This window comes from Ambystoma mexicanum, chromosome 8 (assembly GCF_040938575.1).
Source record: "Ambystoma mexicanum isolate Mex_15411 chromosome 8, UKY_AmexF1_1, whole genome shotgun sequence".
Classification (NCBI taxonomy): Eukaryota; Metazoa; Chordata; class Amphibia; order Caudata; family Ambystomatidae; genus Ambystoma; species Ambystoma mexicanum.
This window is the reverse complement of record NC_090929.1, coordinates 1,520,300,163-1,520,325,636: the sequence shown is the minus strand read 5'-3', so window position 1 is coordinate 1,520,325,636 and position 25,474 is coordinate 1,520,300,163. Positions and strand designations below refer to the sequence as shown.

General features: G+C 53.5%; 1 protein-coding gene across 1 annotated transcript in view; it reads left to right on the top strand.

Moving 5' to 3' along the window:
- CFAP43 (cilia and flagella associated protein 43) overlaps positions 1 to 25,474 on the top strand; it is a 1,012,780-nt gene that overhangs the window by 406,058 nt on the left and 581,248 nt on the right. The window lies entirely within an intron of this gene.

The following is a 25,474-nucleotide window of genomic DNA, read 5'->3' as shown; positions in this document are numbered from 1 at the left end:
CCTTTTGACCAGAAAGAGGTTGCTCACAAACCTGCTCGCCTTGTGTTCGGCTGGGGCGATGAAGAGCTTTCTCTGCAGTTCGTTGACTTATTTTGTCATCAACCCCTGATCCTCTTTTGAGAGGAAAATCGGGACCGGATGGCGTCCCTGAATGGGTTCCTGATAAAATTCTAGGTGGACCCCTTGTACTGTTACTAAGGCTCAAGCGTCTTTGGTGAGATTCCGCTAGCTCTTTAGGCGCGCTGCTAGTCTACCGCCGATAGCGGGAACCCTAGGCGCCTCCGAATCTGACAGACCTTATCACATGACGTCCTGCTACAGTTAAAAAAACATCACCCAAAGGTGTCCACAGCGTCACGTCACGCTCTTTATAAATCCCACATTGCATAACATCCCCACCAGGGTTTGCTTTATGGCTTTTGAAGTGCTGACCTTGACAAAACCCTAAGAAAGACCTGAAAATATACATTCTGCGACACCTTCTTTTTAGGTAGTTGACACGGCCTTGCTGCAACCTCTGGTAATTTTTAGACACCCAACTCATTTAGAATACATTATATGGCAAACATCGTTTAAGTAGAAACTATAATGTTTGCACAAAATAGGACTAACTTGAAACCCTCCGTATGTTCCACCAAGCTGAGCCCAGCCGGGATTGTTTTTGCAGGTTCATTAAAAGCAATCAAGGGTGGAGAAACAAACCTACGTAAAAAATGTCCAAAATGAGTTGACAGCGAAATGTAAAATACTTGCAGTTTCTGTGAAAGTATTTGCCTGGGGATACTTCGCTGCTCTGGCCCCAACACGACAGTCTGTCTTCCAGGGCTGAGCGGGCAACTATTCGCTCGCGGGCCCCATTTTTGTAAAGTGAATCGTTTTTGCATGTTTTCATTCTTTGTCATGAAAGATTTTGACTACAGATATAACGAGACTCCTGCCCAATAAATCTCCCTGAACGAGGCCGCAGCATGTTTTCATCTTCAGCTGTGACATGCGTGTCAATATCTTAGCTGAGGTAGTGGTGGGAAGAGTTGATTTCTGGAATGTTTGCGGTTTCATTGGCACAGGGGTGTGCGTGCATTGTCACGCTCGCAGGTGTGATGTTCTTGTGCACGTGGTGGATCAAGGACAGTTCCTTTGCACCTATGTTGTCTGGGAGGAACCGGTGCTCTTACTAATTACCGGTTTTACCGTATATTTAAAACAAAATAAAAGAAAACAAGCATTGGGAAAGCCAACAATTTTGGCTTTTCTATAAGCATGATATGATATGGCATTTATAACGCGCCTATACACAAGTGTTTCAAGGCGCGACGAGGCAAGGGAGGTGGAACAAAGGGAAGGTGGAGACAACGATCTTAGTAGGCCAGGTGAAATTGAGATCGCGCAAGTGCAGGGAGAGGGAGGGGGTAGAGGAAAAGTGTGAGGGGTAAGGGGAAGGTGCAGTACATGGGATCAAATAGTAAAATTATTTTAAAAAGTGCAGCCAACTGGTGGCAAGTGCAAAGGGTAAGTGCAGACATCAAGTGCCCAAGTGCTGGTAGGGGGACTGTAGGGATACAGAAAACAGACCCCAAATGCAAGGGTTGCCAGGGGTCAGTGCAGGTGTGCAACTGGTGGGGAGGGAACCTGGGCCCGAGATCAGAGGGTAGCCAGGTGACCGGTGCAGTTTCAGTATCAGCCAGGAGTTCAGCAAGGGAGAAGAAGAGAGAAAGCAGAGGCAAAATGGAAGGTCTTGTGATGCTTCCGGAACCGGAGATGGTTCTCCTCAAGTTTCAGAGAGGCAGGGAGGCTGTTCCAGAGGGAGGCCCCAGACGAAGAAAGAGATCTACCACCAGCTTGTTGCTTTGAGAAGCGACTGACCCTGAGAGAGCTGGAGGCAGATGAGTGAAGAGCTCGAGATGGAAGATATTTACGAAGAGAGAGTTGAAGGTATTGAGGCCCCAGGTCCCAGAAGGCCTTGTGAACAATTCAGAGGGTTTTGAACTTAATCTTCGCAGCCACTGGCAGCCAGGGGAGAGATTTCAGTGCTGGAGATCTCTGGATCCCTGGGCTTGAGGTCAAGGACAAGTCTTGCAGTCCTGTTTTGGATGAGTTGCAGAGGGCGGAGAGTAGAAGCAGGCAGATTTAGAAAGAGGCTGTTGCAGTAGTCCAGCCTAGAGAGAACCAGAGTTCTGGAGACAGTGAGCTTCTGTGGGAAGGAGACGAAAGGAAGAATACCTCTGAGGAGGTTCAGTTGGTAGTCTGACTTCTTAGAGACTTCAGAGATGTGAGGAGATAAGGAGAGTGTGGAGCTGAAGATGACCCTGAGTTGTTTAACCTCACAGGTGTGAGCAGGAAGAGGGCCAAGGGAGGCTGGCCAGAGAGTGACAGGAAAGAAGGGAGCAGGTGTGCCGATGAGGAGAATCTGTCTTACTGGCATTAAGGCAGAGATCGTTGGCGGCATACCACTCCTGGATAGCAGATAGACGGTAAAAAATGAGAGGAGGAGAAGAGGTGGCGGAAGGGAGCCTGAAAATGAGCTGAGTGTCATCCGCATGGCTCTGAAAGTTAGGGCAGGCAGCAGCAATGCGGTGGGCAAGAAGTGCCAGGTATTGGTTGAACAGCCAGGGAGAGAGGTTAGACCCCTGGGGAACACCACAGGTAGAGAGAGAGAGATGGGGGCGAGGAAAGACCCTAGTTGAAATTTGGAGGGTCGATCGGAGAAGAAAGAGGTCAGCCATGCCAGGGCCTTATCAGTGATACCGAGGTTATCACAGAGACGGTTGATCAGGATGGGATGGTTGACTGTGTCAAAGGCAAAAGAGAGGTCAAGTAAGATGAGGACACAGGGATATTAGAATCGAGGTTGGAGAGCAGGTCTTCACTGATGTTCAGGAGAGCAGTTTCCGTGCTTCTGGCTGCTCTGAAGCCAGACTGATGGTCATGGAGACAACCAACAGATTCAGTGTGAAGATTAAGCTGGGAGATGGCCAGCTTTTCCAGGAGTTTGCCCAGATAAGGAGTGATGGAGATTGAGCGATAGTTAGCCGAGCAGGAGGGGTCGGTTGAGGGTTTCTTAAGAAGGAGGTGCACAAGAGAGTGCTCCAGGGCAGAAGGGAAGACTCCAGTGGTGAAGGAGTGGTTGCAGAAGTCAGCCAGAGCAGGGGCAACAGTGTAAATGTGGTCCTTGATGGTTTTGGAGGAACAGGGGAGTACCTGTTTTGACAAGACCTTCATAGATCAGACTTGTCTAGAAACCTCATCAGGAAAGAACAGGGGAAATGCAGAGAAGGAGGGAGGAGAGGTGGCCACAGGGGGCCCAGAGGAAGATAGATAGAGTAGAGAGAGGTGGGGGAAAGGAGATGAGAGAGGATAGGATGTCCTGCTTTTTAGAGATGAAATGAGAAGCCAAGGCTACACAGAGGACCTGGGAGGGGACAGGAGAGGTAGGGACTGCAGCAGGATTGGCCAACTCGTTGCCGATTTTAAAGAGTTCGGCTGAGTTGTTGGATGCCGCAGAGACGCAGGCTCTCTTCTTAGTGCAGATAGAGAGCCGGTATTGCCTTTGGAGCAGGCGGCAGGCCAGTTTGTCAGAGGATGAACGCTATTTCCTCTCAGCCACTCTGCACTTGAGTTTAAGGGTGATGAGGTCTGAGTCGTACCAGGAGTTGTACTTGGCTTTGGGCTTCAAGCGGAGCCTCATGACAGGGGAAAGAACATCAAGAGTATCAGATATAGCAGAGTGGAGCATGGAAAGGTCTGTGTCAGGATGTGAGTCAAAGCCCCCCCAGCCAAAGGGGGGCCGTGAGGGTGACACACGCTTCATAGGTCAGATAACTGAGGGGGTAGGTGGCAGTGCTGGAGTTGGCTTGGCCTGAGGGGTAGAGAGGGTGCGATGGGAGCAAAGGAGAAAGTGATCACTCCAGGAAAGAGGAGCGGTGAGAGGGATAGACAGGGGAAGGTCTGAAGAGATCAGATAGTTCAGAGTGTGCCCTGCAGAGTGAGTCGGGCCAGAGGGGGAGGATAGAGAGTGAGAGAGAGAGTCATAGAGGTTGCAAAAGAGTCCAAAGGAAGGACAGGAAGCATCCAGGTGGATGTTAAAGTCTCCAAGGAGGAGGAGTTCAGTGGTTGAGGCCAGGAGGGAGGAGGAGAGGTCTGCCGACTCAGAGACGAAGGAGATCTGAAAATGTGGCCGATAGACGGTAGCCACAGTAAGGGAGTGACCAGGAGAGAGAGAGAGAGAGCCTGCAGACGAAGCATAGGAAAGAGGAGTAGGCCTGCGTAGGAATGACAGAGGCAGGAATCCACTCCCGGAAGATCAGGGCTACGCCCCCTACAGAAGGGTTGGATCTGGGCGCGGAGAGGATCTTGTAGCCATCAGGGAGGAGAGTGTCAAAGCTTGTGGCATTTGCCAGGCACTGCCATAATGGTCATAGCTGGCCCATACATGCCAATGTTTGGATCGCCTGGGAGGGAGATTTTTGTCACAGGAAGCGGGATAATTAAATTTCCCCATTGAACTGCATTACTTTGGGATAGTTTAGGTAGGAGACAGCGAAAAGTTTTCATGTATGCTGACCATAATATGGCAACAGCAGGAAAATGGGTTGAATTCCTGGAAATATAATAGTAGTGCCAGAAAATCTGTACTAATACCTGTACGCAAGCCAAAACTGTTTGCTTTGTCAGTGCTAGCACTTCAGAGCAAGGAACAGATATAAATGAAGTGGCTGAAGGCCACTTGGTTGCAAGATATTTATTCCACCAATAGCACCTTCAAGACTGCTTAGAAGTAACGCTGGCAGGTGTACGTTTGGTGCTACTGTTTGACTGAGCTTGCTCAAAGAGATCCCAGAAGGGTGTGTTTTGGGTGGGGAGTGGTGGAGAGTAGCAGAGAGTGGCAGGTAATGGGTAGAAATTACCATAGCGATAAGCAGCACCATGGCCGGTCAAAGGGTAGGTAAATAACCAAACAACATCCACAAGCTTATGTGTCCCTCCTCAAATGTCATCTCTCTCTCCTAAATGTACTCCAGTGCAAGGGTTTTGCTTAGAGGATTTGCTTTAGCCAAAACGTATTCTAAAAAAAGAAGCCCCACTAAGAGGATTGTTTCCGTCCAGGAGTTATGGTATTTCTTGAGCCCATGTTCACATTCTGAAAATGAAGCCTTTGAGACCACCAAGATAGTCACCAGTGCTAGGCCTCATTACGAGTCTGCAGGTCCGGAAACAAGGGTAGCAACATGCCGGCACCTTTTCCGGACCGGCAGACTACAACTCTGCCTGCCGGAGCAGCTGCGCCCGGCAGGTCTGACCTGCCGGGCGTATCGGCCCCGGTAGGCAGGGTTGCCATGGAAGCACTGGCACTGCTGACAACGGTGCTGGTGCTTCTATGCACCCATCCCAAGTGGACTCCATGGGAATGGGACACAACATTTTCCACCGCCTGATATCGCGGGCCACCGGGACTTGTAAGGTCCTGGTGGCACCGGGATATCAGGCGGCAGAAACAGTGTTACAGGGTTGGCCGTAACTCGCCAGTGGCACCGGTGGGTTACCGCCAATCTCGTAATGAGGCCCAATGGCTCTCTGAGAATCCAGGGGCTGAGATGCAGCCAAAAGTGCATAATGAGTATAAGAAACAATAACTACTGCTATTACACAATGGTGACAGTCTGATAGCTCAGTAAGTTAAGCAAATGCTAGATCGCTGGTACATATCCCAGTAGCAACGTACGTTTTTACCCATGAAAATGTAGCTAATTGAGTACCATGAAGAATTGTTTGGTATTGGCAAGGACTGTTATTTACAGCACTACAAAATGAGTACCACTAAGTTAGGATGTGCTATGTATTTGTGATTAATTGTAATACTATATTCCGACTGATTAATGTGTCAGCACTGCCCCTAATATTCTCCCAGCCACCCTTCTCCACTCTTTGTTTGCCTGCTGTGAGAGAGCTCCAGGTGAGGTGCTCCATTGCTTGACTTCATTCTCAGCAGCTTGGTTGGCTGTCCCTCACCCATCACGATATGATATATGATATGATATGATGTGGCATTTATAGCGTGCCCGTATACAAGTGTTTCTAGGGGCGACATAATCCTTGCCAATACTTAACAATTCTTCATGGTACTCAATTAGCTGAAGGAATGTTCTAATGCCGGGGTTTTTAACCTTCGTCTCTTATGATGTTTTGTACTACAACTCCCATCAACCCTAGCCAGCATAGACAATGGTGAGGGATCATGGAAGTCGCAGGCCAAAACATCTGGAGAGAGGCAGGTTGCAGAACCCTGTTCTATTGACTGTGTATGTTTGATTGACTACTCGTATTGCATATACACAAAACTGAATTGATTCTGTACGCTTGAATAATGTGGTGCAAAGCACCCGATCCAAGGGCTGGAACTGGTTAAGGACCTGAGGGAAGCCCTTGGAACAGGTGCTTAACGCCATTAACACCAATCCCAGGGGCTGGGGTGGGGCTAATTGAAAGTATTTTTGTTCCGTGAACGGGTCACCTCAGTGTCCTGTTCACAGAACGAAAAGACTGTTCAAAGATGGGTGCCATGGAAAGGGAAGTGGGGCTCCGCAGCGCCTCTGCCCTTTCCATGGCGGCCATATGCATGAGGAAGGGAAGATGGAAGCTGCAGTGGTCTCTGCGAGTGCTGCGCCATCACAATGAGGTGAGTGGGGAGAGGGAGGATTTAAAAATGGTTTTGGGTGGGGGGAGATTGTGGGGCGTCGGAGGCGGCCAATAGGTGGCTTGGAATGCGGGCTAACATTGGGAAGATTCAGTCCACGTTTCAAGCCTCCTGATTGGCTGGCTCCCGCGCGCTGAGGGTGCTAATAGTTATTATTACAAAAACTGCTCCTGATTTTATTGACGTCAAAATTGTGAACGGCATAGGTCGCATTCTCTGGATTCAAACCTGTGACCTGCAGGTCTCCAGGTCTGCAGGTCTCCAGGCAGGCGCTTGGACCACTGTGCTAGGTGTCCATTGATCCTGATCCAATTCTTCTGGAATATTGAAAAAATGGTTGTCATAAATGAGGGCTTGTTTTCTGAGAGGTATGCCTGCAACACTGGGAAACGTTTTTCACTCAAATGCTGGGCAGATCACTGGAGCGAGACAATAAAGTAACAGCAATTAAGAAATTGGGCCCCAGCAATGAAGGAAGGATTCGGCTGGATTCTGCCAACCCAATCATTTGTTGGTTGTGTTCCTCGATGTTGGACACCGACTTGCATTTGAAAGCAATACAATTTTACTTCATATTTTAAATTCTCCACGCTTCTTAGGCCCATGTACATCTTGTAAATAGAAGTGGCACACACAGCATTGATGAGGGCGCCCAGTTGGTCAACCATAACTGCTAATAACAAAGCTCATGGCCCAACTCACAACATTTAACAAATAACTCTCCTGACTGCTCTATTATTGTGAAAAGGAAGTGCTATTTAGTGAACAACATTACAAATTAAAAGAGGAGCAAACAAGGTTTACGAACAATTAAATCAAAAAACCTTAATCCGTTTGAGCCAACATTTTTCAATAAGTGCGTATGTTGCTTAAAGCCTTGAAAATGGCACGAACACGCGTCAGCTGCTTGGTTTCCTTTACCTCTAACAAACGGATTTCAGGTTTGTGGCACTTATTTTCTCCCCTTTTTACCTCAATACTTACAGGGTAATTCATAGAAATTCGCACAAAAGTGGCGCACGCGGCTGGCGCACAGTGTCCCCGTGCGATACACTGCGCCAGCCGCGTGCGATAAAATCCTTTTCATCGCACAGCGTATTCATGGATTTTAGCCTCAAAAACCAGCCGTGGCGCAGAGTGGCGCAGCGACCCTGCAGCAGCGCCAGTTACGCCCCCAAGAACGCCCTTGCGCAAGGAAAAGCCTTCAAAATTCCCAAATCATCGCAAAGGGCTGCGCTAACCCTGAACCAGTTCACAGGGCTGCCAAACAGCAAACGCCAAGCGGGGAACGTGTATTTCAGTGGTTCTCAGGAAGTTTCACACGCGTTTGTCCTGGGTACGTGTACATCAGGGGTGCGCGGGAAGTAACACACGCGATTCCATCAGGGCATGTGTATTCCAGGGGTGCGCGGGAAGTATCACACGCAAAAACAGTGGGGTACGTGCATTTCAGGGGTGCGCGGGAAGTATCACATGCAAAAGCAGCAGGGTACGTGTATTCCAGGGGTGCGCGGGAAGTATCTCACGCAAAAGCAGCAGGGTACGTGCATTTCAGTGGTTATCGGGAAGTTTCACACGCGATTGTCCTGGGTACGTGTACATCAGGGGTGCGCGGGAAGTAACACGTGATTCCATCAGGGCACGTGTATTCCAGGGGTGCGCGGGAAGTATCACACGCAAAAACTGCAGGGTACGTGCATTTCAGGGGTGCGCGGGAAGTATCACACGCGATTCCATCAGGGTACGTGTATTCCAGGGGTGCGCGGGAAGTATCACACGCAAAAGCAGCAGGGTACGTGTATTTCAGGGGTGCGCGGGAAGTATCACACGCGATTCCATCAGGGTACGTGTTTTACAGGGGTGCGCGGGAAGTATCACACGCGATTCCATCAGGGTACGTGTATTTCAGGGGTGCGCGGGAAGTATCACACGCGATTCCATCAGGGTACGTGTATTCCAGGGGTGCGCGGGAAGTATCACAGGCAAAAGCAGCAGGGTACGTGTATTTCAGGGGTGCACGGGAAGTATCACACGCAATTCCATCAGGGTACGTGTATTCCAGGGGTGCGCAGGAAGTATCACACGCGATTCCATCAGGGTACGTGTAATTCAGGGGTGCGCGGGAAGTATCACACGCGATTCCATCAGGGTACATGCATTTCAGGGGTGCGCGGGGAGCACTACACGTGAATTGCCCGTGTGGGTCCTCCCAGGTGTTCCCTCTACACCCTCCACGGCCCCTGCAGGTGGCCCACACCACAGGGGCTACCCTGCACATGTCCCGCAGGCAGCCCATCCACCATGCCCATGCCCCCCAGCCAACCCACATGTCACCTTGCACTACTGCCCACCAACACATGTCCCTCTGCACCCCAACCCCCCAACAGTGCAGGGCACCCTCCACCAGGCCCCCACTCATGTCCCCCTGCACCCCACCCCCCAGCAGTGCAGGGCACCCTCCACCAGGCCCCCACTCATGTCCCTCTGCACCCCCACCCCCCAACAGTGCAGGGCACCCTCCACCAGGCCCCCACTCATGTCCCCCTGCACCCCACCCCCCAGCAGTGCAGGGCACCCTCCACCAGGCCCCCACTCATGTCCCTCTGCACCCCCAGCAGTGCAGGGCACCCTCCACCAGGCCCCCACTCATGTCTCCCATTACCCCCACCCCCCACCAGTCAGGGGCACCCTCCACCAGGCCCCCACTCATGTCCCCCTGCACCCCTACCCCCCAGCACTGTGGGGCACCCTCCACCAGGTCCCCACTCATGTCTCCCAGCACCCCCACCCCCCAGCAGTGCGGGGCACCTGCCAGCAGGCACCCACACATGTCCCCCAGCCAACACGTCATCACAATCCAGATCCCAGGCTCCTATGCCCACCCAAATCACACCCCACGCCACCTCAGTCCAAACACCCAACCAAGCTTTAAATCCATTCAAAATTGAAATACCCATTACATGATAGATAACAAATAAGCTGTATGCGCATGAGTACAAGTCCGTCAGACCCACACAATGGCAACACATGACTGTGAAAACCCACATTCTGACAGGCATGAAACCAATGAGAGAAGTCCACACATTGAAGTAAGAAACAAAAATGTGTTACAGTGTAAATGAAGTGAATGAAATCAAAACAAACAAAAATGGCAACAAAAATCAAAATGCAGCATGTCCACAAAAATAATAAATAATGAAAATGGGAATCCAAAATAACCGTAATGAAATTGTGTCCAAAGTCACCGTCCAACAAAGCAAATCCAAAGGGAAAGTAAAGTAAAAATCCATTGCTCTATGGTGAAAAAATAATAAAAGATGAAGGCCACAAATCCACTGTCAAACTATGTACAAAGAGCAAATCCAGGGTCCATGATCCCAACGATGTAAATGAAACCTACAATAAAACCCACCTAACTAATAACTATATACAAAAAAGTGGGGCATAGTCCAAGCGCCCCAAATTAAAAAAATAAAATAAAACCTAACACTAATTAACTATATACAATGGCAGCGGTCTAGTCCAACGGCTCACTTCTGGATGTTGCGGGCCAGGGCATCATCGAACTCCTGCTCAATGTCCCAGAGGTGGTCCTGTTCCATGGCCCCGAGGGTTCGCAGGGACGACGACATGTTCTCCTCCAACTCTCTGTGGATTGCCTTGAGGCACTCGGCCCACCTCAGGGCCCTCCGCATGGAGTTCTCCGCCCTGACCATCGTGAGCCGTGCCTCTTCTGCCCAATGCCGCTCCGCATCTATGGCGTGGCCCAACCGCTGCCACACGGAAGACACTTCCCGTCCTGGGTCCTCCTGCCCTCTGGCCGATGCCTGCCCCTCCGATGTCGAAGGCCCCGAGCCATTGTGGCTCCCACCTACAGCCTGCTGCTGCTGCTGTTGTCCTGTGCCCTGTCCAATGGTGCCTGCACATCCTCCCCCAGCTGGGGTGCAGTTGTTGATGTGGCCACCCCTGCTGGACGTCCGACTCCCGACTGTGGCAGGGATCTGTTGTCCACCAGCCTGGCCGCACGGTCAGAGGCAGCTCCACAGGGCACCCAGGTGATACATGTGTGGGAAGATGGCATGGAGGACGACTGGGGCATAGGGGGTTCCGTTGAGGAGGGGGTCGGAACAAGGTCCAGGAAACGGAGGAATCCGGCCATGGTGAGCTGTCCCAGTGGGTCAACGTGGTCAACGAGCCATGCGAGAAGACGTGCAGTCTCATCATGGAAAGACTGCAGGTCAGCTTGCATGGCACGTTGACGCAACGCCACCCCACCCTGGACAGGCTCAACCTGTTGCAGGATAGCCACATCCGCAGGGAGAGGAAGGCCAGTTGGTGTAAGCCAATCCCCTCCCTGAGAACGGGTCTGGAGGTAGGCATCCCTGCTGGTGCAAGATGATTCAGTGACAGGAGCAGGGACAGGATTGCACATAGGCACCTCTGCGGCGGCCTGTGCTGCCACCTGTCCCTGGTCCTGCACTGCACCACTAGCACCAGTGGAATCCCCACCTCCAGACCCCGCCTCTGTTGCTTGTACGGCCTCCTCCTCCACAAACCCCCCACCAACCTGGATGACTATGTGCCATCTTCCTCCGTTGGGCCCTGTGGGGTCCCAGCTGCCCCTTCTGCTGCCGAGGAGTTCAACTCCAACCTCCGCCTCCTGGACCTCCCCTAGGCAGCTGCAGCCTCGGACGCGGCACCGGACTCCTCACTCCTCGACGAGATCACAACCTGGGAGGGGAGCCGGGCCTTGCATCTCCGGCTGGTGGTGCGACCCCTGCCGCTGTGCTCCACAGCACCTTCTCCGCCCTCTTGATCAGTTGACGCTGCAGACAGGGAGAAATAAAACACAGGCATCAGGGCACTGTATAAAGGACACATACACACATGACAGTTGTATATGAGTGGCATTGGCAAACCTCAGACATGGCATCACAATCCCCAACACACATGTCATTTCAACTTGCACACATGAGCTATACCACAGCCATATCGCAACAGCCAGCACCATCCATACACATACAACAGCATGAGCAGGCAAAGGTGAGCCAGACATCACGTGCGACACAGGGTGTGCACTACACATGCACACACACCACCACACTTGCATGCATGTGTACACTTCCGCCAACTGTCGCAGTGTTCAGATCGGCATCCATGTCACACCTGCCAATCATTCTTCCACATCCTTTGCCATGCAAGCCTAGACACACAAGCACCATCCATGTGTCACACATGAGAGCCCTCGCATGTGTCAGCCTCACGGCCCTGTACCCCCCCATACTTGGCCACATAAAACCACATGTGCAACCTGCACACTCCTGCCTCACCACCACACGCACAGCTTACAATCAGTATGCATGTACACTTACCGCTCGACTCCAGACGGGTCTGCCTCTCAAGGACCTGGACGTGGAGTGCTGGGGATATGCGTTCCAGGACCCTCATCTGATCTTCCGACAAGTGGCCCTTAGCATCCGCTGCTCTCAGGAGGCGCTGGGCTTTCTTGAGGGTCCTGGACCTGAAGTCCTCCCAGCACTTCTTCACATGATGGAATAGTCGGACTGCCACCCCCTCCGCGTTGATGGCAGTCATGATGTCCGTCCAGATCCGAGTCTGTCCTTCCTTGCCGGCGCGCAACCTTCCAAAGAGGGCATCATACTGCCCCAGGACATGCTCCACCAGGACACCAACTTCGGTGGCAGTGAAGCTGGTGCCCCTCTGCCTCTCTGGCCGGGGGTTGCCACTGGTGCCAGATGTTGCAGTGCCCGACATGGCAACCCCAGAGGCAGGAGTGGGTGGGCAACTGGGTCCTGGGGCTGGGCTGTAGAACGATGGGGTCCCAGTCGGGAGTCTTCGGTTCCAGCAGGGGTGGTCACAGCAACAGCATCCCTGGCTGATGTGCAGGCAGCAAATGGCAGGACACGTGGGCAGCAGGCAGTCAGGCAGCAGCAGATGGCAGGTGGGAGCGTGCTCGGGGCTCTGGGGGGCAGTAATTCGGCCTTCTGGGCAGGAGCGTGGTCTTCCGTGTGCTTATGCGTGGCCAGCTTGATACCGAGTGATTTGGCACGTGAAAATCCAGCATGTCTGCGTGTAATTCGAGGAAAGGCCCTTAGCGCGTAAGCGCGTCAGCACACGTACGTTAATTAATTGGCCCAAAGGCCCCCAGGCGCGTCTATGACGTCACACGCATGGCTGTTGAGAATGGCACGTGTAAAAAAAAAATACACGTCCGAGTGTCAAAGCGTGTAATTGGTGGAAATGGCCTCAGCGCGTATGCGCGTCTGTGACATGTGTATAAAAGGTACGTGTAGAACACCATTTCCTTGTACGTGCTTTTCGTGGAGAGCGAGTGGGTGAAATCTGTACTTCTTGTCGGTTCACACGCGATTTACTTCACGGCGGTTTAAGTTTGTACTCCCTGTTACCTCTGACAGCTTTTTCTCTTTTCCTCTTTTTCCTGGGCCTGTTTCCTCAAACAGCGTTCCCTTCTACTGTTGTCCTGTCTCCTCAGACAGCATACAATTCTTCTTTTGGCAGGGGTGTTGCCAACGCGTACACACACGTCTTTTTCACGCTTTTTTTCCTGGCAGACGGTGAGTCGCGCACATATTTAACATCTGTGCTTGCCCCGTGTGTCGCGTACCGCTTCAGAGGTCATTCTAGGCTGCGTGTGACACTCATACGTTCATTCTTGTGTTTCTGGGTGCCACAGCGTAATTCAGGTTTATTTTTCCACACACGTGGTCTAGGAGGGGTTGCGTGCACCTTACTTCCCTTTTTTGGGGTGCCTGTGCGTTGCGTGACCCGTCATCTTTCCCCAGGGTGACATACAGCCTTGCTAGAGCACTAGGGTACGATTACCATCTGGTACCCAACCCCTTTGACCCCCAATTGCCCAGGACAATAGTTCACAGTGACTCCCATACGCACAATAACATCAGTGCCATGGTTGGGAGGCGACCAAGCCGTAAGGGTGGCAAAGGTGGCCGAGCCCCAAGTGGTGGTCGTGGTGGATCCGGTAGGGGACGTGGCCATGACTTGCAGAACACCCATGCCCCCCTCCTGGTTGAGGGTAACGTGGCTAACACCATCCATGCTCAGCCCTTGTTGGACCAGCCCACTGTGGCACCAGACCTGGCACAGGGTGACTCCATGGCTGACTTCCAGGTCAGCAGGTCTACGCCACGTGCGCCGGTGCACGTTGGTGTCATCAGGCCACGTGGATCAGGGGCAACTAGGTCATCTGCTGTCCCGAGTAGACAGGACGGGGAGGCTGCAGGGCCAGCTGCGGCTCCATCCACCCCACCTCTCACACACCCAGTCAGGACAGTGTCGTTCCTAGTCCATCCTGCTGACATTCCCCCTGACACCATCACACTTGAGCTAATGCCTGCACCAACTCCCATGCTGAGTGTGCAATCCCACACTCGTAGTACAGAGTCCACCGGGGCTCCTGCCCCTAGTGTCCAGAGCGGCATAGGACACTCAGGATCCCCACCACCTTCCAAGCGGAAGGGGAAGAGTGCTCGTCCAGTAGAGGCTGATGCCCCAGACACGGCTACACAGTCCGGCCCGTCAAGGAAGCCCAGCTTCAATGAGGCCGAACTGAATGCACTTGTAGAGTATGTGTCCGCACATGACCGCAAAATGGTGATTATTGCAGGATCCAAGACCACACCTGCACAACGTCTGGCACACTGGCAGACCATCGCGGACATCATAAGTGCCCTTGGAATCATGAGGCGCAGAGCTACTGAATGCTACAAGCGCTGTAATGACCTGAAACGCAGGGCAAAGAATAAGCTGGCCTCAAGTCATGCCGCTACTCTAGTGACTGGAGGTGGGTCTCCAGCAGAGGACATAGAACTCACTCCACATGAGCATGTTGCTGGGATCTACGTCACGGAGGAACAGATCCAAGGCGTGAGAGAACTGGCAGATTACGAGGCATTGTCCGGTGAGTGCACATGCATGTGTGTGTCATCCATGTGCATGGTGTGTGTGTGAGGGCTTCTTTTTGGGTGCCAGGTGAGGGTGTGTGTGCCTGAGTGGTTTGGGTCACCCATGTGCCTCATCCAATACATTCTGCACACCAGCATTTGGGTATAGCAGTATCCCTTCTGCCAACAGTAGACATCTAGCCCAACACCACGCCAGTTGCCCTTGAAGTGTCATCTTGCCACAACATTGTTGATTATTTTCCTATGTTTATTCAGGCAGATTGTTTGCATTCCACCACTTTTACTAGGCATTTCTCAGTCCTATTGTCACATGTCTGACATGGCTATGGTAAAGTGGACTGACTTTGTTTCCTGGATATCATTTGTTTAGACATGTCCCTGTGCTATAGGACCATTTTGGACTGGCAGCTCCAGGTTAATCATTTGAACTATTTCAATTAAAAAGCAATTTCATGAGCAAACTAGACTGAATGAACAAGTGGTGCCCTCCTCTCCCTCTTCACTTTATGGCTAGGGTACATGCCATCTGTGTGATGGCATGTGTTTTTGACCTGCCAATCACAGGCCAATGTGTGATGCCACCGCTAGGCAGCATGGAGCAAATGTGTTGATCTTCCATCTTGGTGTCATCAATGTGTGCCATTTGCCTCCCCTTCATACGCAGTGACGGTGCATGCATGGGATGGTTTTAGTCATGTGGGACATGTGTCAATCAAGTACTGGTTCTGTAGCTTCTCAGCCCTAATTGTGTGCTATAGTGCTAATGCCTGTTTCCATTTCTTTTCTTTCATGTCTTTGCAGGAGATGACGCACTTGATACTGCTGGGGTTGTGGGGTTGTGGAGATGGTGCAGACCCAGGAGGGGTCTCAGGGCCGACCGACCACCAGTGAGGGACGTGGTGTGGTGGTGGGTGAGAACCCACAGCTGCTGCAGGTCATGCTCTCAAGGGGTGTCTCTGGGTGCACCTCCCGCGAGCTGTATTCGGGTGTCGATTCGGATGATGAGACCTATGTGCCGTCGCAGGTGAGTGTTCCTGGGAGGGATTCTGTTCTGTCCGACCCACCTGCACCAGGGGTAGAACCCTCAATGGGGATGTCAGTGTTGGCAGGTATGCCTTTGGTGGTTACTGATGAAGGGTCACACTCCGCAACATCTGATCCTGTTCCTGGGCCAGCAGATCAGAGGGGGAATGCAGTCCTGCAGCCTCGGGCAGTGCCGGCACAGCAAGGCGCAGTTCGCCTTGCCCCAGACAGGTGTGGTGCCCGCCGTCGTGGTGGCCGTACGCCACCTGGCAATACCGCATGAGAGTAATCCATATACGGTATGGCAACCCAACAGGCAGCATCATCAGAGATGATGGCTCAGGCCATGGATAGGGTGGTCACTTCCATTGTTCCCCCAGAAAGGCTGATGGAGCGACTACAGCAGGCAACAGACTCCATCTGCCAGTCACACAGGGAGGACATGTTGGCGTCCGACAGGGACAGGCGGGCGGCACTGGCGACTCTGCGGGAAGCCATTTCCATAGAGTCCCAGGGCCACAGGGAAGCCCTGAGGGTGGAACTCCGACACCTCAGGACGACTCTTGTTGAGCTTGAGGCTTCTACAAACACAAGGACAGAACAGCAGCTGGAGCGTCTCACACGTACGCTCTCAGCTGAGATGCAGGCAACTCGTGAGGAGGTCCGGTCATCCCGTGAGTTATTGCATGGGGACCTCCACACGATTATCCTCCAGAACCAGACCTTCCAGACCCGCATGCTTGCTGCCATGGAGGACCAGACTAGGGCTTTGCGTGGGCTGCCTCCCATAGTGCCACCACCTCCTGAGGCAGCTGCAGAGTCTGGGGAGAGCGACAGCAGTGATTCTCTCACACTAGGGTAGCCGTCCAGGCCATGAGCCCATGGAGGTGTTTTTTTCCCCGCAAGATCCACACAGGTGGGTTTTGGTGTGCACCCTGTCCTCGGACCTCCCCCACACCCCTAGGCCCATTAATGGCCATTTTTGATTGTTTTTTTTATTTTTTATTTTTTTATTTATTTTTGAATTTTTGCTTTTTTGGACAGTGTGTTGCCTTGTGTGGCTTCGTGGGCATACGCTGTATTGTGGCTGGGCACATGCAGGCTTGTCCTGAATTTGGGTCAGATGCTTGGGTTTGTGTGACACACACCCCTCCTGCTTCCGGTTTCCATGGGCTTGCAAAGGGTGTGCCCAAGTGACATTGACGTACACGGTGACGTTGGACTCCCATTTAATGTGTGGGCAGTCTGTAGTCAATACTGTGTATACATTCCTAGTGCATATTGTTGTTGTATTGTACACTGCATGGTGTATTGATATGTGCCTCTGCATCCATCTCATCCTCCTAATTTGCAGGTCATTTCTCATGTCTTCACAAGGCGGTCTACTTTGGGATTGGAGTCCATGTTGTAAGCAGTGCACCTACACTCTTGCGTGGCGCTAACACTGTATACTTGGAAGTGTTCAAAGTGCTGGCATTATCAGGTAGTGAGGCTACCAATTTTTTAAGTCTGTACTGTCATGTTTATGGTAGGTTGGAGGTTGTGTAGGTGATTGGTATTCTCGGTAAGTATTTGGTAATGTGTGTTGTTGGTCCTGCATTACTGTGAGCATTTCATGTGTGGCCAGCTTCCATTAGGGACACTGTAGTTGGTGACACTTGGGGCATGTTGTGGGGATTAATTTGTTTGCTCTCACATTGCATGACATGCCATGGTGTGTTGTGTGGCCGTGCCGGGGAGGGGTTGGGTGACATGGCACTGTTCTCGTGCAGTATTTTGCGGGTATTCATTTTTGCTGCATGGAAGTGTGTCTTTTGATGACACTGCATTGGTGGTGTTTGTGTAGGTAGGGATGCACACATTGTGACACTTCCACATGAACAATCTCAGGCTGCTATGGTTCTGACAGTTGACTGTCCCTTTGTTCGTCATAATTGTCAGGTCGAGTCATCATTGCTTATCAGATGGTATGTGCCAGGGCTGTGTGCACTCCACAGGGGTGTGATTTCTATGTGAAGTAATTAGCCACCAGCTGCGTACGGGCTGCCTCACCCTGTGCCCTTTCCCCTCCCATGCGGAGCGGGCGTGCATGTGGTTGGGGATGTGGGGGCACCACCATGTCCACAGCCAGGCCCCGGCGTGTTGCAACATTGTGCAGGACACATGCTGCCACTATGATCCTGCACACTACTTGGGGCGCATATAACAGCTGCCCGCCAGAATGGTCAAGGGAGCGAAAGCGTGACTTGAGCACTCCGAATGTGCGCTCCACTATGCCCCGGGTTGCAATATGGGCTGTGTTGTATGTTACCTCGGGAGGCGTGATGAGGTTCCGAATTGGCGTCATCATGTGGGTGCTCAGAGGGTAGGCACTGTCCCCTGGTGAGGAGGTGATGGGTATCATTAGTGGGGTAGTGACATAACTCTGCATCTGACATGCATGCATGTGCAGTGGCATTCATACTCACCAAGCAGCCATGTATCGCCATGCCGCCCAGCTTCTAGGTCCCGGCTTAGGGTAGACATTTAGTAAATGAAGCTGTCGTGGGTGGACCCTGGATAGTTGGCATATACTGAGGTGATGATTCCCTTGGCATTACATACTACCTGCACGTTGATGGAATGCCAGTGCTTGCGGTTCCTATAGATGTGCTCAGATGCCCTGGGGGGACGTAGTGCCATATGGGTGCAGTCAATGGCACCTTGCACTTTGGGGAATTGTGCCACACCGTAGAAATCCAGGGTGGCAGCCTGCCTTTCTGCAGGTGTTCTGGGCAGGTATATGTGCCTGCGGACTGATGGGCGTGCAGTGATGATGTTCAAGACCTGGTGTAGGCAGCGTGACTGCGTGGCCTGTGACACCCCACCCACTATGGCACTTGTCCGCTGAAATGATCCAGTGGCCAAGAAGTGCAGTACGTTAAGGACCTTCTCCAGGGGGCTGAGTGCTTGGGAGCACAGGGTGGGTGATGTGAGGTCATCCTCCCACTCACTCACCAGGTCCAGTATTATGTGAGGTGGAATCCTGTACCTCCCATACACCTGGTCATCAGGCATCCCAAAAAGGCTGGTTCTGGGTGTGAAAATTCAGGCCCTCACTATCCTCCTCCTCCTCCTTTGGTAACCCACGACCACAGCTGATAGGAACGGTATATTCATCCTGACATCTGCGCTTGTTTGTTGTTTGCGCGCACTTTTATGCTGCGCGGGTCGACGTACGCCTGCTTCCTGCTGGCGTATGTGTTTCCGGATTAGCACGTTTTTTTTTGTGCGCATGCCTCAGCCCCGTTCAATTCCATGGATACGTGTTGTTGGCGAGCGTGTAAAACTTCCCGCGCACCCCTGTAATACACGTACCCAAGCAAATCGCGTGTGAGAATTCCCGCGCACCCCTGTAATACACGTACCCAAGCAAATTGCGTGTGAGAATTCCCGCGCACTCCTGTAATACACGTACCCAAGCAAATCGCGTGTGAGAATTCCTGCGCACCCCTGTAATACACGTACCCAAGCAAATCGCGTGTGAGAATTCCCGCGCACCCCTGCAATACACGTACCCAGGCCAATTGCGTGTACGCGCACTTTCCTCCAATTACACCCAATGATACTCTGACGTGCAGTGTTTCCACATGTGCTCTGTCATCACGTGCTATGAGGGAAACACCTGCGCGTGTCACGTCACAGACGCGGTTACGCGCTGAGGGCCTTTGGTCCAATGGAATCGCGTATGCGTGCTGACGCGCTTACGCGCTAAGGCCCTTTCCTCGAATTTCACGTTCACGTGCAGGATTTTCACGTGCCAATTCACTCCGTATCAAGCTGGCCACGCGTAAGCACACGGAAGACCACGCTCCCGCCCAGAAGGCCGAATTACTGCCCCCCCAGAGACCCAAGCAGCCTCCCACGAGCCATCTGCTGCTGCCTGACTGCCTACTGCCACCGTGCCCTGCCATTTTGTGCCTGTACATCTGCCATCTGCAGGGGTCCAGTTGCTGTGTCCACCCCTGCTGGAACAGAAGACTCCCGACTGGTATACCATCGCTCTACAGCCCAGCCCCAGGACCCAGTTGCCCACCCACTCCTGCCTCTGGGGTTGCCATGTCGGGCACTGCAACATCTGGCACCAGTGGCAACCCCCGGCCAGAGAGGCAGAGGGGCACCAGCTTCACTGCCACCGAAGTTGGTGTTCTGGTGGAGCAAGTCCTGGGGCAGAATGATGACCTCTTCGGATCGTCACGCGCCAACAAGGAAGGACGGGACAGGATCTGGGACGACTTGGTAGTTGCCATCAACGCGGAGGGCGTGGCAACCCGCAACATCCAGAAATTCAAGAAGCGCTGGGAGGACTTGAGGTCCAGGACCCTCTTGAAGGCCCGGCGCCTCGTGGAGGGGGGCCGGGGCCGCATGAGTACCATCCAGCTGAGGGTCCTGGAACGTGTAGACCCAGCGCTCCATGCCCAGATCCTTGCGAGGCAGACCCGTCTGGAGTTGAGCGGTAAGTGGGCAAGCATTGCTGTGTGAGACAGGGCATGTTGCAGTGTGCTGGTTGTCTGATGCTTGCCTGTATGTGTGACATAGGCCATGTACGCATGTATGTGTGCAGGGACATCATGGTCATGCATGTGAGACCAGTAATGTGTGAACCACACGGTTGGTGCATGTGTTTAAATGCAACATGGGCAGCCCTATGCGGATTGGACACATGAGAGCATGCCAGTCTCTGTTCCTGGACATGGGTGGGGGTGAGGGATGGGTGCTGATGCCATGTACATGTATGGTATCCATGTCTGTGTGTCTGACCTGCGTGTCTGTGACTTGTGAATGCCATGGATGCATGACACATGTCTGTGACAATGTACAGATTCACAGATGCAGCCTAGTTATCCTTGTATCCACTGTGTCTGGGGTGTACAAGGCCAGATGGATGAAACTACGGTGATGTGTGTGCATGTGATAGGCATGACCCATGATGCATGTGAGTTCCATAACAACATTGTATGTTTGGAGAGTCCCTTGGACATGTATGCAAATGTCCATAGCATGTGCCATGCCTGTTACTGCGTGTGTTTTGCCTGCACTGACCCATGTGTTGTGGAGGGACATGATGGAAGTGATCTTTGACAGTGCCACTCATCTGCTATTGCTTCCTGTCTAGGGGACCATTGTACAGTACCCTGATGCTTGTGTTATATGTCTCCCTCTACACAGCGGCAAGTGAAGAAGAGGGCAGAGACGGCGCTGTGGAGCAAAGCGGCGGGGATGCCCCCACGGCTGCAGCGGAAGGGGTGGGTGAGCCCCCACAGGGGCTTGCAAAGGCGGAAGACGGTTTGGAGCCATCCAGGTTGGTGGTTTCCACAGAGGAGGAGGAGGCCGCTACTGAGGCGCACATGGGGCCTGGTGGGGGCATCCCTGCTGGTGCAAGTGGTGCAGTCCAGGGGCAGGAGGCAGCACAGGCCGCCGTGGAGGCGCCTGTGCATGGCACTGTCCCTGACACTGTGACTGCACCACCATGCACCAGCAGGGATGCCCCATTCCAGGCCCGTCCGCAGGTAGGGGGGATGTCCATGTCATCTGACTCCCCTCCACCTGCGGACGAGGGGACCCGTGGCTGTATGGAGAAGGTCCTGATTGGTGTCGCGTTGCGCATGGGTGTCATTCGTGATGACGTGCATGCTTCCCGGGAGGAGCTTGCACGTCATCACGAAGAGCACCGTGCCGACGTGGCCCAGTTGGGATCGGCCGTGGTCGGGGGTTTCATACATGTGTCGGCCAATCTGGCGGCCCTCTCCTCCTCTGTGGAGACTATACGCCAGTCATTCTCCATGCCGTCTTCCGGCCCAGATGCCACCAGGGCCCCCTGTGGACCTGCCCTGACCAACGCAGCCAGCTTGGTGGGGATCCCATCCCTGCCACAGTCGGGAGTCGGAGGTCCAGCAGGGGTGGACACCACAGCAACTGGACCCCAGCAGATGGAGGATGTGCCGGCATCATTGGGCAGGGCACGTGCACGGCGGCGTCGGTGGATTCCATCAGCCTGGATGCTGTTGTGCTGGCAGAGGCAGTTGTGTCGGAGGCAGCAGCGGAGTCAACGTGGGAGGCATCATGGCTCGGGGCAATCTACATCGGAAGGGCAGGTATTGGCCGGAGGGCAGGAGGACCCAGGACGGGAAGTGTCTTCCGTGTGGCAGTGGTTGGGCCAGCAGATAGGTGCAGAGCCGCCGCTCTGCACCTATCTGCTGGCGGGCGGAAGAGGCGCGGCTCACGATGGTCAGGGCGAAGAACTCCATGGGGAGGGCCCTGAGGCGGGCCAAGTGCCTTGAGGGAATCCGCTTGGAGTTGGAGGAGGACATGTCGGCATCCCTGTGGACCCTCGGGGCCATGGAACAGGACTGCCTCCGAGGCATCGAACAGGAGTTCGATGATGCCCTTGCCCGGGACACCACAGAGTGAGCCGCTGGACTAGCCCGCTGCCTTTGTATATAGTTAATTAGTGTTAGGTTTTATTTCTTTTTTTTAATTTGGGGCGCTTGGACTATGCCCCACTTTTTTGTATATAGTTATTAGTTAGGTAGGTTTTATTGTAGGTTTCATTTACATCGTTGGGATCATGGACCATGGATTTGCTCTTTGTACATAGTTTGACAGTGGATTTGTGGCCTTCATCTTTTATTATTTTTTTCACCATGGAGCAATGGATTTTCACTTTACTTTCCCTTTGGATTTGCTTTGTTGGACGGTGACTTTGGACACCATTTCTTTACGGTTATTTTGGATTCCCATTTTCATTATTTATTATTTTTGTGGACATGCTGCATTTTGATTTTTGTTGCCATTATTGTTTTTTTAGATTTCATTGACTTCATTTACACTGTAATACATTTTTGTTTCTTACTTGAATGTGCAGACTTCTCTCATTGGTTTCAAATACACACAATGTGGGTTTTCACATGTGTTGCCATTGTGTGGGTCTGACGGACTTGTACTCATGCGCATACTGCTTATTTGTTATCTATCATGTAATGGGTATTTCCATTTTGAATGGATGTAAAGCTTGGTTGGGTGTTTTGACTGGGGTGGGGTGGTGTGGCGTGGCGTGGGATTTGGGTGGGCATAGGAGCCTGGGATCTGGATTGTGATGACGTGTTGGCTGGGGGACATGTGTGGGGGCCTGCTGGCAGGTGCCCCGCACTGCTGGGGGGTGTGGGTGCAGGGGGACAAGAGTGGGGGCCTGGTGGAGGGTGCCCCTGACTGCTGGGGGATGGGGGTGCAGGGGGACATGAGTGGGGGCCTGGTGGAGGGTGCCCCTGGCTGCTGGGGGGTGGGGCTGCAGGGCGAAATGAGTGGGGGCCTGGTGGAGGGTGCCCCCCGCTGTGGGGGGTGGGGGTGCAGGGGGACATGAGTGGGGGCCTGGTGGAGGGTGCCCCTGACTGCTGGGGGTGGGGGTGCAGGGGGACATGAGTGGGGGCCTGGTGGAGGGTGCCCCTGACTGCTGGGGGGTGGGGGTGCAGGGGGACATGAGTGGGGGCCTGGTGGAGGGTGCCCCTGGCTGCTGGGGGGTGGGGGTGCAGGGGGACATGAGTGGGGGCCTGGTGGAGGGTGCCCCTGACTGCTGGGGGGTCGGGGTGCAGGGGGACATGAGTGGGGTCCTGGTGGAGGGTGCCCCTGACTGCTGGGGGGTGGGGGTGCAGGGGTACATGAGTGGGGGCCTGGTGGAGGGTGCCCACTGACTGCTGAGGGGTCGGGGTGCAGAGGGACATATGTGGGGGCCTGCTGGCAGGTGCCCGCCCTGATGGGGGGTGGGGGTGCAGGGGGACATGAGTGGGGGCCTGGTGGAGGGTGCCCCTGACTGCTGGGGGTGGGGGTGCAGGGGGACATGAGTTGGACATGAGTGGGGGCCTGGTGGAGGCTGCCCCTGACTGCTGACTGCTGGGGGTGGGGGTGCAGGGGGACATGAGTGGGGGCCTGGTGGAGGGTGCCCCTGGCTGCTGGGGGGTGGGGGTGCAGGGGGACATGAGTGGGGGCCTGGTGGAGGGTGCCCCTGACTGCTGGTGGGTGGGGGTGCAGGGGGACATGAGTGGGGGCCTGGTGGAGGGTGCCCCTGGCTGCTGGGAGGTGGGGGTGCAGGGGGACATGAGTGGGGGCCTGGTGGAGGGTGCCCCTGGCTGCTGGGGGGTGGGGGTGGTGGGAGACGTGTGGGGGCCTGGTGGAGGGTGCCTCTGGATGCTGGTGGGTGGGGGTGCTGGGAGACATGCGTTGGTGATCAGTAGTGCAAGGTGACATGTGGGTTGGCTGGGGGGCATGGCCATGGTGGATGGGCTGCCTGCTGGACATGAGCAGGGGTGCAGGGTAGTCCCCTGTGGTGTGAGCTGCCTGCAGGGGCCGTGGAGGGTGTAGAGGGAACACCTGGGAGGACCCACACCGTCAATTCACATGTAGTACTACCCGGCACCCCTGAAATACATGTACCCTGCTGAATTAGCCTGTGGAACTTCCCGCGCACCCCAGAATACACGTACCCTGCAGAATTAGCCTGTGGAACTTCACGCGCACCCCGGAATACACGTACCTTGCAGAATTAGCATGTGGAACTTCACGTGCACCCCGGAATCCACGTACCCTGCTGAAATCGCGTGTGGAACTTCCCGCGCACCCCGGAATACACGTACCCAGGCCAATCGCGTGTGAGACTTCCTGCGCACCCCGGAATACACGGACCCAGGCAATTCGCGTGTGGAACTTCCAGCGCAGCCCGGAATACACGTACCCAGGCAAATCGCATGTGGGACTTCCCACACACCCCGGAATACACGGACCCAGCAATTTGCGTGTGGGACTTTACGTGGAGCACAGAATACACGCACATGCTATTTTTCACACAGCGGGTGTCCGTGTTTGTCGCTACCCCTTTGCACGTCATTTGTCTTAGAGGGCCACAGTATGTGACATTCATCATAGCTGTATATAGGTGCTTTTTGTTGGCACACATTTATTTCAGGGGCAGGGACACTACCACCTGCTTTCTTGTGGCGGATGTGTTTGGGCCTGTGCGCTGGTTTGCCCTATTGGATTCCATGAATACGTGTTGTAGGCGAGCGTGTGGGCATTCCGCGCACTTGCCTCCTGTACTTCCCCCGTGACGCCCACATTTTGACGAGTTGTTCCCCATTCCGAGTGTTACGCGCTGTGTTACGCCTACTTTTGTTGTGTGCGCCGCGCTATGTGCGATTTTGCTGTGGCCGTGCTGCACGCCGTTAGATATCCTGTGCGCCGGCGTGCGCCGCACACTTTTTCAGCGCACATCCGATATTTTTCTCGCGCACGGCCTTCCATGAATCGATGTGCGCTGGTTTCCCTACGATTTTCGCACTTGCACTGCGATTTTTGCACTTTTACTGCGAATCGCACGTTTTGGCACCTCTGCGCGGGAATTTTCGGCGCACAATAATTCCATGAATCGACACCTAAATCTTGTTGACCAAATGGCACTCTGTTTCACATTATTTAGCTCCCAGCCAGGTGTTTTATGCTATGACATGTGGACATGTCATAGCATAACAGGTGGAATGTCTTTGGTCTGAGGCTTGTTTCATGATTGATGAACGCTGGTCTGTGGGCGTATGGGCACCTGCGAATCACCGGGATGGTCATCTGTCAATTTCAACATTACTGTCTCTGTGTAAGTCATATCTGTACGTGAAACAGACCTTGGGGACGCAGGTGCTCCAAGGCAACCTGCAATAGATAGCGTGTGTTTGTGAGAATCTGGAACATTATCCTCCACACCTTACACTCATCA